Source organism: Ochotona curzoniae, unplaced genomic scaffold, assembly GCF_017591425.1.
Source record: "Ochotona curzoniae isolate NIBS_2020 unplaced genomic scaffold, NIBS_Ocur_1.0 scaffold_3890, whole genome shotgun sequence".
Lineage (NCBI taxonomy): Eukaryota > Metazoa > Chordata > Mammalia > Lagomorpha > Ochotonidae > Ochotona > Ochotona curzoniae.
In genome coordinates, this window is record NW_024467115.1 from 34265954 (window position 1) to 34285296 (window position 19343).

Consider the following 19343-nt stretch of genomic DNA (forward strand, 5'->3'; position numbering starts at 1 on the left):
ACTGGAGCCACGGCATGCGTCATTCTACAGGATTTGTGAGCAACCACCATGTGCAAGTACTGGGAGAAGTAAAAAGGCTGGGTGATTCTTTTTACTTCCTGTTTCTGAGGCAGTTCGTGGCTTATAAACTTCCGAGTCCTAAGGATTTACAAAAAGTAAATACATAAAACTGAGGATTTTAAGTGCTCCCACTCCCTTTAAGTCAGCTAAAAGTTTCCGCCTTCAACAAACCCAAAAGCTGTCTGCAGTTAGGAAAGCCAATGTTACGTTGTCAGTCAAAAGCACACACCACTGGCTGAGGAATTACATGCCTTCAAGTTCATATGCAGTCACAGAAAACTCCCTCCAAGTTTCTGAAACACAGGCTTGAACTGGGGATCTAGATTGCAGAAGGTTAGGAACCCAGTGATCTATCCCAGAGTCAGGGGGGCAAACAGTGCGCTCAGGACCCAAACCTCCATCCACTAGCTGCCACCTCACGTCGGCAGCCCAGCATCCTACCGGCTTTCTTGGCTCCCTGTTAGGGACTGAACATCTTGTGGCCCCAGATTCACGGGCTGAAATCCAAGCCTTCCCCACCCAGGTAATGCTATTTGAAAGGGAGGCCATTGGGAGTTCATCAGCAGAGTGGATTCCCCCATGGTGGAACAAATACTCTTATATGAAAAACGCAAGAAAGACCAATCGTTTCTCCAGGCCATGTGAGATGATGTCATCCAGAAGCCAGGACTCCAGACCAGACGGGGACTTGTTCTTGGGGTTCCCAGTATCCACAGACTCCACACAACCAGGAGAAACGCATGTTTGTCATGTGTGTTCTTTTCCATCAGTTGGAGCTAATGAACATATTCTCTTTGTTTTCATCTCCACAAATTCTGATATTCTCCTTAGCTCTGAATGATGTAAACAGGGAATTTCTTTAAAATAAATAGGTTCTTAGAGTCCAGACTCTAAGTAAAAAACTGGCCTAGCAACGTATTGCTGTGTGTCACACTCTGTGTGCAAGCTCTGGAGGGCACACTTGGGCTAAGGGAGAAGAAGGGTGAGCTCTGTCCCACTGCAGCTGTTAAACCCACCCATGGATCGTGCAATGTGGGTGTCTCCTGGGCTCCTCAAGCCCCAGCAACCAGCAGGTATTAGTAAGAACACATTATTAATAAAAACAAGAATGAGTAGCAGGCATACACCTGTGCTTGTCTGATACACAGCCTTGCACTCTCACAAGTCCTTACCTAGAGGGATGACTCGCTTCCCTCCCGACTTGATCCTTACCACCAGATGTCACCTGGGGTATCTCTCACCTGTGACCACAGTGACTTCAGTACATCTGCCCAAGGGGACAACTGAGCCTCCTGACCTCTTGCTGGTGTCTACCGCTTATGAATCAGAGGTTCCTGGTCTTGAAGGAAGTGAGGCTATACCAGGACCTCTTCTTAGTGGTCCCTCTTTATCCACTCTAGGTACCTCTTGTCTGTGCAGCAGTATGTGTATCCTTACAGCTAAGAAAGGTACCCCTTACACACACACACAGCCCAAGACTACAGACTACAAAAAGGACCAATTCCAGAGATGAACACCCTTCCGGATCCCAGGTATTTTCATCCATGACACAAGGCCTCAAGAAATCGACCTTCCATGCTACCCACCAACCTGTGAGCTAGAACGGAGAAATCCAATGCCCAAAGAAGTCTCAAGCTAGCATCTCCACCACATATGGGTGAATGGACCTAGTTTAAATTGGTCTTGAATTGTATAAAGCCTGCAAGAAGAGTCATCACACCATTCAAACAAATTTTGCCAAGAATGACCTCCACAATGTGAAAGAGTTCAGCACCCCGGCAAGCAAAACACAGTTTTTTTCCCCTAAAAAAAATAAAAACTGTCATGCAATCATACCATGAGAGGCACACTCTGGGTAGAAAGCCATTTCCTTCTTACATGGGCCAACTTATTCAGGATCTCCAAGAAGACAGCAGATGTACCAAAAACCCAGACTAGGTCTGAACGGAGGAGTCAAGCACAACATTGGGATCTGGGAAAAAGAACAGCATCCTATTGCTTCCCGGTGCTACCCATGGATCAGAGCTCAGCGGCATCTTCTCCAATACCTGAGAGCCTAGATGGCCACACGAGGACACATAGAATGGATCTCTCAACTAGGAAAGCCTCGTTTATTTTCTTCATCATGCTTAGCCCAGATTAAGTCCCCTGAAGCTCCACAACATTCAAAAGCAGAATTTGAACATCATCACTTGATTCTCCCACTCTTCTCCCCAGAACCACAGCAGAAAAATAACATTTACATCCTGGATTTAAAGAAAAATTATGCAATCTTTTGATCGCATGAGGATGTAAAGACTGCAGCTATCTAAAGCCAGCAAGAAAAGGAAAACTGTGTGCACCTAGACAGATTACTTCCAGATTTGCTTTATTTTTACGTGACATATAGAATTACAGTGAGAGAAAGAGAGACACAGAGAGAGAGATCTGAAATCTACTGGATCACTCCTTAAACAGAGTTGAGCCGATCTGAAGCCAGTAGATTCCTCCATGTCTCACATGTAGGTGTAAAGGCCGAAAGATCTGAGCCATTCTGTACTGCTCTCCCAGGCCATAAGCAGGGATCTGGATCAGAAGTGGAGCAGCCAGGACACAAACTGGCACTGCAGGCAGAGGATCAGTCTATTACGCTACGGCACCACCCTTTTCTCCAGGTAGGTTTTTACCCCATAACATGTGACAGGCAAGCACAACTGCAAAGCAGGACTGTCCTGGATTCTGAAGAGCATAAGGTTCCAGAGGGCCAGCTTGGAGGCCCATTCCTTCCCAGCTCGGCAGCTTTGGGGAAATTGATCAATGTCTCTGTGGCTCAGTTTCCTCAGCTGAGAACCAGAGAGCCTGCAGTAAGTGCTGTGAGATGATCGTAGACTGAGTCACACACGGCAAGAAGCGGCAGAGCCCAAGTAGCAGACTGGTGCTTGGACACTTTAGCTCCTGCATTGCTTCACTACAGTTGCTGCCTTCAAGGAAGTATTGAGAAACCTTAGAGAAAAAGAAAGTTTGGGAAGCTGCAAATATGGAAAAAAGAGCACAAATTCCCATGGAATCCAGACCCAGAGAAGCTTGTGTTGAAATCTGCATTTGCTTTCTCTAAACAAATTTACCCATGAAATTCAACCCCTGTGAACGTCAGTGTCTTAACCTGTAAAATGCACACAGTCACATCTACTGTGTGCTTGCTTTATGTTTTCTCCAAAGAAAAAGATTCATTTAACTGTAAAATGAGAAGCACACTTTTTCTGTGGGAGTTACCAACTTCCTATTTTTGTAGGCATCAATTTCTTTCTGCACCTGCCAGACAGAGGTGGATATAAACCATTCTTATTACAGTCCTTGGTCTTAATGGACCCTCTGTAAACAAGAGTTGAAATAAATAATATGAGGCCATCAGAAAAGATGAACAGAATGAGACTGACAAATCAGGCAGAGAGGAGATCTTAGGACAAGAGCACAGCCTGGAGGAGGATTACGCAGGTGAGAACGAGAGGAATTCAGTCTAAATATCGAGAGGGGTTTCTTGGGAGCAGAGAAAGTTATCATTTTTTTTCAGGTGTCATTGACACACAATATTTGTGCATACCTTTTATGTGCACTAAATAATTAGCACATGCATACAACATGTGAATGATCGAATGAGAAACTCAATCCTGTCATTTGCCAACAGCATGTAGGGAACTGGAAGGCATTGGTGCCAAGTAAACTAAGCCAGGTGATTCATGGAAAGATAGATACTGCTTCCCTGGCAGAAACTAAAACAGTTGATCCCCTGGAAGTAAGGCAAGACTGATAGAGCAACAACAAGTTCACATCCGAGCATGCAGGCTGAGAACCCAAGAGAAGGCCACCATTGAGGGTTCCGTGGGAAACAGTTTGCAAAGAATGCCGCTAGCTGGTACTGAGAGCAGGTGGAACAAGGCGGGACAAGAGAGGCAGGGTCTTTGCTCCCTAGGGATAGTCCATGAACACAACTCTGCCCTCCGGCACCAGTTCAGCTGCAGCTCTCCATTGCAACTTGATTGGGTTTCAGGTGGAGAGCCACTTCCCCTGTGACTGCCCATCACTGTCGTACAAAGTAAAGATTTCTTTTCCAAGACTCCAGGGGTTTATGGATATGGATTCCATAAGGATTCTAGTCACTCACCTTCTACTGATTTTTAGCTTAAAACACAGCAGAAAATTATTGACATTATTTCCTTGAAAACCCTTCCCTGCCTGTGCATGTCTGTGTCAATAATTGTCATGTTGGCAATTGGAAGTGGGTCTTTGGCAGCTCGCCTAGGAATGTCAAATCGTCTCCATTAGGTTTGAAAGCTCTGAGTTTCAGTAATGGGTTGATACTCTACCTGATATGATTGTACAAAATTACATAATTGATTTCTGGGACACGGTGCCACACAAATTTTATAGGTTTCTTTTATTTGGTGCCTCAAAAGGCAAGTGCGCTTTCGTTCATTTTCCTCAGCGCAAGGACTTGAAGCCTTGCTCCTAGCTGGTCCAGATTAAATTCAGGCATTTTATAAGGTTCTACATTCTTTTTTTCTCTCTCTATTATTTTAAACATCAAAGTCTATGATTTTTCCACTGGCTTCTAAGAGCTTGTAATTAAAAAGTAAGCTTTTTTTTTTAAAAAAAAAAAGTAAGCTTGAGAATGTTGACCCTCCTCAACACAGCACACAAAATTTACAGCATGAAATAAGAAATGTTTCCATCTTTTTGCAAGTTTTTTTTCCTCTCAGTGTTTGGATGGCTACAAATGTTTTTCTGTATGCCTTTGGAGTACATTCTGTTGATACAGGCATTCTCTGCTTTAAAAAGCTGGTTATTTCTAACCTCAGGAAAGCCTGTGGTCAGGGAACAATGATGGAGAAAGAAAGAATTGGTCCTCCATGCAATCTATTCTGTGTCAACAGACACAAGGCCTAATGGGGTTCCCATTCAAGCTTGACTAGGCTATCCAAGCCAAAGCACAGAGGAAAAGCTCAACCGGCCACATTCAGTGACACTGGGCAATTGTCCCTTGAATTTAAACAAAGGCCATGATAACTCTCATGCTAGAAGGAAAACAAAAAACCCATCAGGCTGAGTAAGTGCTGGCGGAGCTGTAAATTCAACTTCTTCAAGCAAAAGAGAGGGAAAGACTGCAAAGTACAGAAAGCACAGCATAATTCTAACAGACAATGAAAAGCAAAAAGAACTGAACTCAAAAAGAAACCTTCTGAATGATATTTATTTCACTTGTTTGATTTGGCGAACAAGTGGAATGTGGAACCAAGTCACAAGCATCTGGATTTTCAGCCCAAAACACTTTAGAGAATCTCCTTTTGCTAGAACAACAGAGTTCTTTAACCCAAAACTTTTCTAAAATAGTTGAGAAAGTAGACCATCATCAACAAGCAATCGCAAAACTACACCCGTGCAGGAAAGGTGAGAGCTAGAGAACGCTGCGCAATCAGGACCCGATACTGTACACGGTTACACATGATACATCACCTGCCCACACACGCGGAGTCATCCAACAACACTCAGAGCAAAAAAGGAACACAGCATTTATTTCAGTTTGTGAGGGACTCTCGGATAGGATTTTCTCAGAAACTCCATAATATTACTAGAAGTGTCATATTACATCTCCAATGACATTATTTGAAATTCATTTTGTTTTGAGAGAGTCACGACTTTCTCATAAACGTTTAGGAAACACTATGAGCATTATAAAACCCGTGCTTACTCAAGTCTCTTGCTCAGTCACTGCTCTATGTTTATTCCAACCAATAAGAATAGACTGACTGTTCTAGGTCAGGCCTACTGAGGTAGACAGTAAGGACACAGAATTTAAAATTAAGTACCCACCAGCATGGAGCAAAAAACCATCAAACATCCTAAACCAGGGAGTCCACTCTTCTGTTCTTAAAAGCAAAATCTACCTACGTTACAAAGATAAGAAGCATTAAAAAAAAAAAAAAAGAATAAGTTAGCTATTAAACAAAGAATAAGCCACCATTGGCAGTTTCTCTGTTCATAAAGATCAGAAAACAAATTCTTCCTCAAAGGCTAATACCCAAGTAATACTTCAGTGCAGCTTTGATGTGGGAGGCCTTTCCTTGACACAATGACCTGTGACAGCCATGAGTTGTTTTCCTGATTATTAATACGTTCTTAGATGTGTGTTTGGAATTCAGACGTGGCTTTGACATTCGCCTCTCCTGGGTAGCCAATCGTTCGCCTTACCTGTGTCATTCTCCCTTCACACTAGGATTTCCAGAGACCTAACTCTGCAACCTCACAAGGCAGACAGGCTGATGTCCATCTCCTTCACGCAGGAGCCTTAGCACCTGCTTACACACACCAGCATTTCCTGTCTACAATCACGCCATTTTCTCTTCAATGACTGATCTTGCAGCTCAAGCCCTGGAGACAGGACAGCAGAAAGCAGGGCTCTCAACCAAGCTCGAGGGACTCATAACAACAGCCAGAAATAGCGCTTGCTGCAAGAAGCCACTGCAATTCCGGAGCTGTTTGTTATTGTATCCCAACTAAGTCTCCCCTGATTTATACATTTTCTTTCCATTTCAGTGCTGAATTGCTTTTGGGGATTTCTATTCGAGGGAACTGAGAAATAGGAAAAGGAGAGCCCTGAGTATCCCAGCACTGGGCTTGGGAGCACATGGGGATGTGAGTGAGGTCTGTTACACTTCCCGAGAGGGGTGATATTTCAGGACCATAGCACAAAGGCTAATCCCACTATCCTACAGAGGAGAGGAAGGCTACATACTCCCTCCTTCTTAGAGTAGCTAATTTCCAAATAGCTACACACCTTGTAGGCAGATGTCTTCAGGCCAGACGAGGTTAGGTCAAGGGATAAAGCCAGAGAAAAAAATAAAATGGAGCACTGATGGTAATTTCAGAAGTGACTAAGTCAGCTCCTGCAGATACCTCGGCCTAACCACCGTGGATGGTTTTCCTAACATTTGTGGGTGATTTATAGTGGTGGACATGGAATTTCAGTTATGAAATTCTCCACTTTGCCTCTTTCATCACTGACTCACTGCAGACTTCCACTGGACTGGATCCTCCTCAGATATGCATTTGAACCTTTGGCATTCCTTTGGTCATTTTGTGCAAGGTGTAGACAGGTAGCTCTTAGTCCCAGGTGCACAGCAGTATAGCTTACGTGGCTTTGTCCACAAGCAGATGCAAGGAAGCTTGGACTGAACACATCTAGGGGATTACCTTTCCCCATTGGCACTTCACAGAAATCTCACTGATGATTCTGTAAGTTGCTATGTAAACCCCTTTCCTTTAAGATCACTGGGCATACACACAACTTCCAACCATAACAAAAACTTTTAACACCTACTGGGTACATCCAAGCCGTTTCTGAACATGAAGTCATTCTCACACCAATCCTATGTCAATGTTACTTCCGTTTTCTAAATATATTCAGCATCCCACAGAAGGACATGGAACTGAACCCACCAGACTCTGAACACCTGCTCTTGCAAAGCACAGTCCAAACTTCCCACTTCCAACTGGATTCCTTCATTTCTTGATACAGCACAACCAAGCTCACTGAGGCATGCTGCAGACTCGCAGTCTTGATGCTACCCGTCTTACCAATTCCGAGCAAACACCCACAAACCCCATGTTCTCTGCACTCTCTTGAGACAGAGTGGATCTCTGCATTAGGCCACATTTTACCTACTTTCTCAGGAAAGAAAAGATTTATTTCAGTTTGCAGTTTGGATGTTACAATTCAAGATCAGAGGGTCCTACAGCCCGGAATTCACTGAGCCCAGTACCAGCAGGTGCAAAACAAGGATCATGAAGTGAACCAGGAATCAAAATGAGAGAGAGAAAGGGGGAGAGAGAGAGAATTACCCCAGACTTGAACTCCCAAATGATAATCAACTCTGTCTCAAGAACCACCATCCAAGGTCATGGCCTCGGTGATCTAAACACCTCACGCTAGATCCAACCCTCAGATGTCATTAACTTAGACATCAGGGTTTGAGCATCTTGCATGAGTTTTCGGAGACAGCTCCTACTCTGCTCTTAATAACCTTCAGGAACACATTCTTGGCAGTGTAAGGAGGCGCTCCCTTAGACCTGGCCAGAAAAGAACTCATGGAGTGCCCCCAGTCAGTGTTCTATGATTGTGGCAGCCATTTCTAAACAGGTGAGATGGGGCCAGGATTTTCTGAGCAAACTCTTGATAATAGATTCTCAGGAAAGCTGCCTTATCAGTACCACAGTCTAACAGAAGTGGGAAGTCACTTCTGTTAAAATATGGAGGTTGCTCTTTTAGCAGCTCATGCCACTTATTTGGACAAATATGTAAAATGGAAATATTCATGGATGACTTGGAATTCAGTTTCTCAAACTGAACATAAATGCTCCAAACCTCACCCTCACTAGAAAGTTTCAGCTGAGCAACCACTGAGCCAAGAGTCACTTATGGTTAACTACGCAAAACAACCATCCACCAATACACCTGTAGCGTACCCAGAGACTCTCATGCTTAGTCTCCCAGTAATTCTTCTGGAGTAACTCTAGGGCAATCAGATCATCCATGTCATCTTGTTTTCCTGATGGTTTGGAGCTTTATTTTAGATGGTCAGTTGGGGAAAGTGTTCGCTTTTCAAAGTCTCATGCAAACCCCAGTGAGGTGAGTGACTGCAGCAAGCCAGTTTACTCCAATTGCTCACAGGATACAGAGGTTGAAGATGCCGTTTCAGTTAATCAATTACAAGCCATATGGGGCTGTTTTAATCAGTGCTTCAAGATGCACTTGGAAACAATTAACTCTCATAGATAACAATAGCAAGAATATGGAAAATGCTCCTATATGTTTGCAACTGGCACCTCTGCTTCATAGCACCTGATATCTTCAGACGTCTCCCGGGGGCAAAGCCCCAAGAACACATTCCAAAATGAAATGATGAGTATGTAGGTACTGTCCTGTGGAGGATTGTTGTGTAAAACTAGTTACCACAGCATGGTGGTCAGAGGGAGCAAAATTCACACTGGATGAAGGCTTGGAGTGTCACAAACATACAGACTTCTTTTTCCATGGAGATGTTCATCATTTCAAATTTTTTTAGAAGAAAATTTGAAACATGCAAAGGTGGGATATGACAGCTCTGTGACAGATCTCGCAAAGAAAGCAGGTAGCAAAGATAACTCTGCATCACTTACGGCACAGAATTCAGTCCTGGGCTGAGCAATCTGCAGACCTAATCCAGGCTGTGATGTATTGAGATTTATTTTGCGGTTTTTAAGAATAGACTATACAGTGACAGAGAGAACATTTCCAAGAGGAGTAGTTGAAAGCAAAGAATGACATTTCAACCGGAACATGTTGTGTGTGCAGGAGGATGCTGAAAAAGAGTGGAAGGAAAGCCATGTGAGCAATGCATTGCTCTAAGGATGCTTCGTAAACCTCAGTGCACACGAGTTAAAAGCAGTGTTTCTCAAAAGGGCTCCAAAGATACCCTAAGACAGTCCCCTGGGATGTGAAGTTGAGATCAGATCCCTGGACCTTGTCTGCAATCCAATGAATCAGCGTCTGTGGCCTCAGCATAGTGGATTTTCCTAATTACCGTGAGATTCACCCTTCCCAGAGGCTGGCCGTTTGTGAGAGGTCAAGTGGGAGAATTATCCAGTACAATGCATCAAAGCCAGAACTATTCTTCACAAGAATCCAGAAAACTCAAACCCCAATAGGAATGATATTTCTTTCAAAATTCGGATTTTAAAGATCAGGAATGCCAGAGGTAATAAAATGAATATATGTAAATAAACTCAAGGGTAGCATCAGAAAATCAGTATGCTTTCCATAGAGATAAATAAAAATAAAAAGTTTACATTTATATGGATAGTAACTAGACAGACATACAGTTACATATAATAGTCCCTACTGTGATTAGCAAAAAGCTTAAGAATAAACCATTGTTCTTTATTTTATCTTTTCCCAACTGTTGGCTTCATGTCTGGGTTTTTTTTTTCTAAACAACAAAGACTTCATACCAGTAAAGTGGGAAAGGTTGTGAAGTAGTTATTAAAGAGACAGATGTAGCCCCTAAAACAGCCAGCACAATTCATCCTCCACATATCAGAATGACTCAGTGGGAGGTTCAGTTCTGAGCGCTGTTTGGGCAGGATTTCACACTACCTTCTCATTTGTAGTTGGGCTTTCCAATCTACAGCATTTGAGTTATTGGTATCCAGTCCCCCCGCCGTTGTTGGGAACCTAGTGCTGAGTGCTCCTGGAAAGAGATGTGACTTGAGCAATCAAAACCACATTTTCAAAGGCTAAACTTTCCATGTGCCACAGCTTTTAGACCACAGACACTCCAGTACATCTGAACAAGAATGGTTTCAGAGCAAGACAGAAATCCACAAATGAACCCAGTGGAAGAAACCCAGTTATCTGCGCAACAAATAGACTTTAGCTGCTCCAGGCAATTCATGATTACAACTGTAGCCATGCCAGATCATTTCCACGGCATTCTGGGGTGCACTCAGGCAGACACATCCAAAAAAACATTATTGCAGAACGCAGTGCCCCTGTAAGGAAGGTCAATACACCCCCCAGGTGTGAGCTGAAAGAGCAGACACGTTTCTGCCTGGTCACGAAATTTCCCAGTGCCTAGCACATTCCTGAACTCTTGTAGGCATGCAAATATACATATAAACATGTGTATATTTATTTTCAGAGGATATAATTGAAAAATCAGTAGAAATAAGATGGTTTTGTCCAAGGTATAACCTATCTTAACATTATCTTAACAGAACCACTTCTGAAACTGCTTCCAAATCCTTCACTTTTCCTACCTCAGCTATGTTCATCTTAACCCAAATCAGCATTAGCTCCTTCTAGACCACCACAGGAACCTTTTGGAGACCATGCATGGATTCAAGCTCCCCTACAATCTTCTGTCCGTATTTGCACCGCAGTAATCTTTCTCAAAAGCAAGTCTGTGTCACTCTCTCTCACACACACACAGACCCCCCACATCAGCCACATGCACCACAACAAAGTATTTCATTGGTTCTCACTGGTCGTAGAACCAAAACAAAAACTCTTAATATGGCTTCCAGGAGTGGCAATTGTCTGGCCTCTCTCTAGCCCCACAATAGCGACTTGGCAGGCTGCAGCAATACCAGTCTACCCCTACCCGCCGCTGCCACAGGGCCTCAGAAACCATGCCTCCGATCAGGACCCACTCTCACTGCCTCACATCTGTTGCCTCCCTTCTCTTTTGTAATGACAAGTCCCGAAGACCTGGGGCTCTGTATCAATACCCATGTCAAGATCAATTCCTCTGTCACATGTTCTTAAACCACCATGGGCTTCTCCCTTGCCAAGTCATTATGTTGTGCTCATTTATATGAGACCCGCCTTCTTTTCTCTACTGAATGCTCTAGGAAGGCAGTGACTGTATCTGCTTTTTACTCATAAATGTATCCTGTTATCGGGGAAAGCAATGATAGCTAGTTCTGAGCAAACGCTAGGGGCTCAGTGACTCAAGGGATCCTATGTATCTGCTAGTTCCATAGGGCTCGCCCAGGTTTTGTTGTTGCTGTGGTTACTTGCTTTTTAAGCCATCAAGAATTCCCCCTCACCTGTCCACTGTTTCACATTTAGATGATTTAAGCAAGTTAGTAATGACATGGAGAAAGTCAGATATGGACATTCGTCAGAACCAGATTCAAAGATTCCCAGGCAAAGGAATGAAAGAGAAGGGCTCCAGTAACGGCCACCAAAGCTCTTAGAGCCTCAGAAAGCTTCCTGGCAAAGCAGCTAGGCCCTGCATGCCATGGACTCTGATTTCACGAAGTTCAGGAAACAACGTGTTGCAAATCAGTTAGACAATGGGGTCAGATTTGTGGAAACAACTGGAGAGTTTTCAAAACATCAGAAACGTCAGTGCTGAGAGCCAGTCCCCATGCACGGGCGAGATGAGGCCAAAGATCGGTGTATCGTTTTAAACAAAACTGCTCCGTTCAGCCCCGTGAATCTATCCAGGTGACATTGGTCAGAACTGGTATTTGTATCAGTTAATGTGCAGCTCAACAAATGTTTCTGAATTCTATAAATCCAGCAAAATATTTAGATTTCACAAAGATTTGAGCAGTGAAAATTTATATAAGGGGCACTTCAAAGAGCTCTTCAGAAATAGAATTCATGATGTTTATTTTGGTGCAAAATCAAGTTGAGATCCATGCATAGCTTTTTCATAACATGCATCTTAGATGAACTTTTTGAACCACACCCACCCATGTGTGATGTATGACCGTGTGTGGTTTTATTTTTAATTCAAAAGGAAGAAATTAAGAGTTGACTTTGCAGAGAGACAGAGCTAAGTCGGTGTAGCCGTTCTCATGACTGTATACGTGGAAATTCATGGCTCAGTCATCTGATTGTTAAGTGATCCAGATGAAATCCATGTCTGTCCTAATCTCACAAACCTCCCCATCCCCATTTCCCTTGTAAAGAACAGAAAGCAGTGCCAGTCAACTATAAGCTACAAGAAATACTCTAGGCTAATTCCAAAATATATATAAGTATGATTCAACAGCACCAGGTTCTTCCCTTTAAAATATTTTTTTCTAACCTTTCTGTGAAGGAAGATCTTCAGCGTGTTTTATAGAGTTTTATTCCACCCTGAGACAAAGAACACAATGTCATCGGAGTCCAGGCACACGCCTCTCTATTCACTCACACAGAGGTCTGTTCTCAATTTCTTTTTTTTTTTTTTCTATTTCATTCAAAAAGCAATTCCACTGCCAACCTGAGGTTACCTACATTAATCTAATGTCAACTCCATTATTGTTAATTATTTTATGGTGGCTATATTTTAACAGAAGGGGTACAAAGATCCCTCATGTCATTTGATAGCCCACCAAGAATTATATTGAAATAACTACATTGATTTCCAGATCTCAGCAAGCAACTAGGACATAATTAAACTTTTATCTCTACAAATTTTGCTGTCTTTCTTCCTTTTTTTTTTTTAACCTGGTTACCTATTGTTCTGTAGGCTAATCTTATTTTGCTTCTCAGGTGGGCCTACAATTTCATTCAATGCTTAAGAAATAAATTAAAATGAAAGGCATGTAATAATCTGGACATTTCTGAAATAAGAATTTCCATTGGCATATTTTCTCTGTATTCATTTTCCCCCATCTCTTATTTGACTTTAATAAAGCCATACTCTATTGAAGTTAAATAAAAGTGTTCCTCTGAGCACTTGGAGTTAAATTAAAATAGCTATAAACCTGAGGAAGCAACCATTTAAAGACGCTCCTTGACCTACCTGAGAAGTGCTAACCTGGATTGTGTAGAAAGGTGTCTGCTGGGACCCACTCCGTGAAACCTGCCCTTACCTCAACTCTTCCCTTCAGGGCCAAGCTGTGGCCTTGCCTTGCTTCCTCCTCAACCCTCACTGTACTTCTGAAACTCAATGAGAAGGGAACTTTCCCAGATTTCTGGAAATTGTTTAGCAAGAAAGAAAAATTAGCACATGAAGCAGTAGTGTCATAAAGTAGGAAATAAAAAACACAAAATGCCAGCAGGTTAAAATTACACTTTGAGTCCCTTTTGCATTCATGATCTCTGTCACATTGCCAAAGCCCTCTCCACGTCCTGTGATGGGAAGACACTGTCGCCTCATCAGATCCTGGGTTGGGACAAGGACAAGAGGGATTGAGGCGTTCAGCTCTGAGACAAAGTGTATGTCAGCACACAAAATCACAATTCATACCAAATCCATATTGGACAAAATGCCCGCTTTTAGAAGGATGATCTTAGGATGGCCCGTTTTCCCTTCATCTTGGTACAACTCCAAAGTGGACCTTGCTACAGCTGGAAGCCAGCCTGAGTGTTTGGCAGCAGTCCACGGGCTACGAGCTGGGAGCCCAAGGTCTGTGATTCGGAGACAAGTGGGAAGTAGGCCCTAAGTGAGAGTCTAAGGGCCCCGAGGAGTTAGACTTCCTGAGTTCTACATAAGGATGATTTGAAAACGTGAGTTTAGATTCACCGTTCTGCCTCTGCTTCCCAGATCACCATGTGATCTCCCCCCAACCCCCACATTCTCTGCCGAGAGCCAGGGCCCTTGTCAGGACCAGATCATTTCTCAGACTCCAACCCTCCTCCAGCACTGTTAGCAAAACCAACTTCTTTTCCTTTCATGCCTCAGGTCTTTCGTTGTGGCAATTAGAAATGTGGACACCGATTCAATCCTTCCCCTGTAACCCATGTGATTTAGAATCTCGTCTCAGCCAGCAGTCCTCCATGTCTCCGAAAACCTACAGCGTGAGAACCACCCAACCCAGCTTTATAGGAATATCTATGATGCTGATGTCAAAAAAACACCTGTTTTCCCAGGGAGATAGATGATGGTCCATCCTGCTTCCTACTGAGTACTGTGCATGCAAGCAAAAGTGCAGGTTTCCAGCAAGCTACCCCGGCGTCCCCTCTACACGGCGCTGCCTTGACTAAGATGCACCTGCAGAATTAAGCTTGATGTGTAGTCAAAGACACAGTCAGAGGTCTTTCAGAAGCCACACTCTCCCCACAATGAGATGCTTCCCTTCCCTTCCCCATCCAGCACAACAGCTGGGACAATGCCTGCTTGCTGCCTCGGGGGAAGGGGTGAACCAGCACAAGGCACGCTTGAGATGTGATCTGATCCACACAGGTTCATGTGTTGAAAGTCTGGTCTGCAGTAGCATTGTCAAGGTGGAGCCTAGTGCAACAGGCACCCTGTGCAGAATGGATTCTCGTAGAGCTCATGGGACTGATTCCCATGATGAAGTTTATAAGAAAGCCTGGCACCTCCCCTCTTCTGTCCAAATCCCACTCATCATTCAGCACCATTGCCTGGACTACATGCCCTTCGATGCCACCTGCCATTAAGTCTTTTCCAGAGGCCAGCAGGTGCAAGCTCCATGTTCTCAGACCTTCAGAATTGTAAGCCGAACAACCCTTTGCTTTACAAAATACACAGCCTTGGGGTGTTATTGCTGTTGTTATAGAAACAGAAAACAGACTAAGACATGCAGATAGAGGAGATAAGAGCAAAGGCAAATCTGGGCTTTTGAAGGCCAAGTCCCCAGTTGTCTGCAGGTGGATCAAAGTCCCTCTTTAGCTTCTGAGGGCTTGATAAGGACAACAGTGAGAGAGTCAGGGAAATTCATGGAGATTCCCCAGTCCAGAGCCATACAAGATAATAGTAACTGACAAGACGCCATAGAGTGTTCTGAGACGGCAAGGCAAGAATAATGAGATGACCTCCGTATTCCTGGGAGCACAGTGAGGTCACAGAGTTAGACATACTCAGCTCTTCATAAAGACTGGGACCTACTTCCATCTCACACCAAGTTGGAGACCTGCACGCCACCTGGTCCTCAGTGCTGCCTGGGTCAGGATGAAACAGGAGCCCAGAACTGTTCATTTAGCACACACCACACAGTCTGGGTGAGATTAAGCCCTGGAGAGCCCCATCCGAGAATCGGTGGTGCCACTGTTCCACCCAGGCTGGCATACCGGGCCATTTTCCATTCACCAGCCACAAATCTGAAGACGTCACCTGTCCTCAGAAGCCATCAGTACTGAAAAAGGCCAACGCACTCCTTCTAGGGCTCCGGCATTGCCCCTGCCCCCTGAGTCATAAGGACTTCAATATTCTTTCATATTTAAAAACCCTTATGCAAATCCTGCCAACAGCACAGCCAACGAAAGCTTCTGCATTAATGCTCCATATTATTCACACACAAAAATTCCATTTAAATCTCATTAAGCTGGTGACATAAATCCAAACAAACTAGAAAAGGCCCCGTTAAGGTGGAAAAGTGACATATGTCTTCCAGTCCCCTGGCAGAACAACAAGCAATGAGGAAAAAAAAGTGATGAAGGTATTACCCATTTGGGACAGCGTACCAATGGACACATATGTTACTGTTCTGCCTTTAACCGGCCGCAGCTTGCCTGCTTTTATCTCAGTAGCATTTAAATGAAGTATTTGTCAGCAACTATTTCTGGTAATGTGACGTATGTGGTTCAGTGAGGCTGCGAGCTGAGTTTCGGAAATCAGCAGTGTCCTGGGAAAATCATGAAAGGTCTGTCTGCTCAAGGCATTTTGTTGATTTCCCTCTAGGCATTTCTTGGGGTCTGCGATATAATTTACCTGTCATGTAGTATTACCAGCGCACCTATCAGGGACTTGGAGATTAGCAAGGCCCCTGTGCTGCCCAGCACCGACTGTCCTTCATGTGTTCACGCTTTGGCAGTAAGCAGCTTTTTTCCTTTAAAACAATGATAATCGCATCTAAGGGTTACAGGGGCTTCTCAATAGAGCCCAGCGGTCTTTAGGACCATTACTAACTGCTTATTAGCACCCCCTCTTCCTTTTGGTAATGTGTTTGAGTTAGAGTTGTGGGGAGCTGAGACACAGTAGCCTTGGCCTTGCGCAAGTACAAATCCGAGTTTATCTCTGCTCTTGATGTAAAAGACAAGTTCAGATCCTACTGGGGACAGCAGCTCACCGTGTCCTCCTCGTTTACATATTTTACCTTCCAAGTGCACTTGGCCCATTGCACCCTTATAGGATACCCAATTGAAATTCCAAGCTCCTTGCTTTATCTGGACCACTGGGGAAAGAACTGGATGATGAGGGATTTCTCTCTATATCTCTGTCTTATTTTTTTTCCTGTCAGTCTGCCTTTCAAATAAACAAATCTTAAAAAAGAAAGAAAGAAAGAAAGAAAAGAAAGAAAGAAAGAAAGAAAGAAAGAAAGAAAGAAAGAAAGAAAGAAAGAAAGAAAGAAAGAAAGAAAGAAAGAAAGAAAGAAAGAAGAAACCCTACAGACTTCAGCCTAGCAGTGAAGATGCTCAGGTCCCACGTAAGGGTGACAGGAGCTGATCCTCACTGGCAGCTCCTGATTCCGGCTTCCTGCTAATGCAGAGCCGGAAAGCCAACAGCAGTGTGTCATGTGGTTGGATTCCTGCTCCCGATGTGGGAGTCTCAATTGAGCTCTCAGCTCCCATCCTCAGCCATTTAGGGAGTGAGCCAACGGGTGGCAGCTAGTGCCTGCTCTCTCTCTCCTCTCTCAGCCCCTCGAATGTTTTTCTTAAGTAATCAGCATGCATGTTACCATCTCATCTCTGTCCATTTCCAGGAAGAAGAATTCAAGAGACAGAGAGACAGAAGCAGTGATTGAATAAGGATCCATACTCAAAGACACAAACCCACATGCCCATTGCCTTGGTGGCCGTAACCCCCTTTCTATCTCAGCTCACGTGGAGCTCCCCAGGGCAACCCTTCACCCTTCTCCAATGACTTGACATACTGGGGTGCTGCACAGGGTCACTTCTCAGTCTGCCCTTATGAAGGCAGAGTGAGCAAGCAGGAAGCATAGCCCTGTGGTCACCCGGTCACCCTGCCCAGGCTGGATCTCAGCTTGGCCACACACCGACAGACTTGCCCAACTCACCCTCATCTTCACCAATAGAATAATGAGTTGTGAAAGTAAGAGACATTCAAAATAAACAGCTGACACATGGGCAGGGCTCAGTAAGTGCATCATATGTGAATCTTGGCTCACCTAGAACAACAGCACGGTATTTGGCAGAACAGTTCTTAGTGAGTGAATCTATGCACCAGGGTTCTGAAATCATAATTACTAAAAGTGTGTAATATCAAATAGATCAGCATGGGGCTTTTTTTCATTTAAAATGTTATTGAGGCATAATTGATGAAAGAATTGCATATACTTAGAGTGTGCAATTTGACTAGCTCTGACATCCATCCACAGAATCAGCACCACCTCAAGACAGTGGGTCCTTTATAATCCCTTCTAAACCCCTACCCCAAGACACCATGGAATTGTTTCCTATCCTATGAATTGTGTTTGCTTTATTGAGAGATTTATACGCAATGTGTCATTGCTTTCCATTTTCTGAGTCTCTCTTTGGAGAGTCCCTATACTGGAATGCCTTCAACTGCACTAAACCAGGGCTCTTGGTTTTTTAATTTTTTTTTTTTTTGCAATCTCAAAATATTATTGTATATGTTGAAGGTAAGATAGCAATTGTTTCAAGAAGGTAAAAAATCCAAAATTTTACTGCCATGGGTTTGTATTTATGATTCTGCCATAGAAAAAATGAGCCAATGCAGGAGAAGGTAATAGGAAGATCTGTGAGAAGCCTTCAGAGAAGAAAGCTCCCACCAAAAAAATCATTAGATATGTTTGATTATGTGAAAGACATTGTTGGTATGTTTTTGACAAGTTGATTCCAAATTTTAAAAAAAAAACATTTTTGAAGAAATGCATGAAGATGATTAAACAAAAATTTAAAATGAGACAATTATTAACTCAAGGACCAATAGAAAGCTGCACAAGAAATCTAAAATGCTATGCTTTGCATCTTGGAAATTAAAAAATTACCTACTCATAATAATATATAAAGATGGTGAGATAGTTAATCAAAAATGTAATATAACTTGACTGGGAGAACGGTGAGTCAGGAGACAAGCTAAATCTTCAACAGTCATTAGAGTACAGTAAGAAATACTGTCTAAAATTAGATAAAGCCTCAACCTTACAAGTTTCTTCCTTAGAAATGTGGAGGTTGACCTGAAGTCAACAGCCAGAAGATTCTGCAGTGATTGCCCTTAGATGTGTAGGAGGGCAGAGTGTGTGCCCAGCATGAAAATTAAACCAAGGGACACAGAGTCTATCCTGTGCACATATGTTACTTTGTTTTAAAAAAACATGGTTAGGGAGCATATCTACTTTCCAGTTTCTTATCAGTGAGTCTCAGAAACGCAGCCTTCAGCTAAAGCTGATCTAAAATCCAGGGAGAGGGTTGTTAAGTGGGGCCCGCTGCTTTCTGAGTTGGGACGAGGCCACTCTGTCACTCGGGTTTTTCTGCTGCCCCCTTAACATTTCTCCTCCCATTTTTGCTTTCTCCCACACTAAAATACGCCCTCAGAAGTCACTCTGTCTAAAACTGGAATAAACCAATGCTTTCAAAGGGAAAGTTAGGCTGCAGATAAGATCAAATGCGACAAAAGGAATTGCAAGTTGTGGACTCTGCCCGAAACACAACCGCAGTTGATGCCAGTCGGGGTCATGGAGCCACAGGCTGCAGGCTGTGCAGGCAAATACGGTTCTCTCAGGGCTGCTGTGGGCTGCTGACCATGGTGTTGTTGTGGGCTTCTCTGGCCACTGTTCCGAGGAGGGGGTGTTGTTGTTAAAAACAGCCCAGCCCAGACAATGCA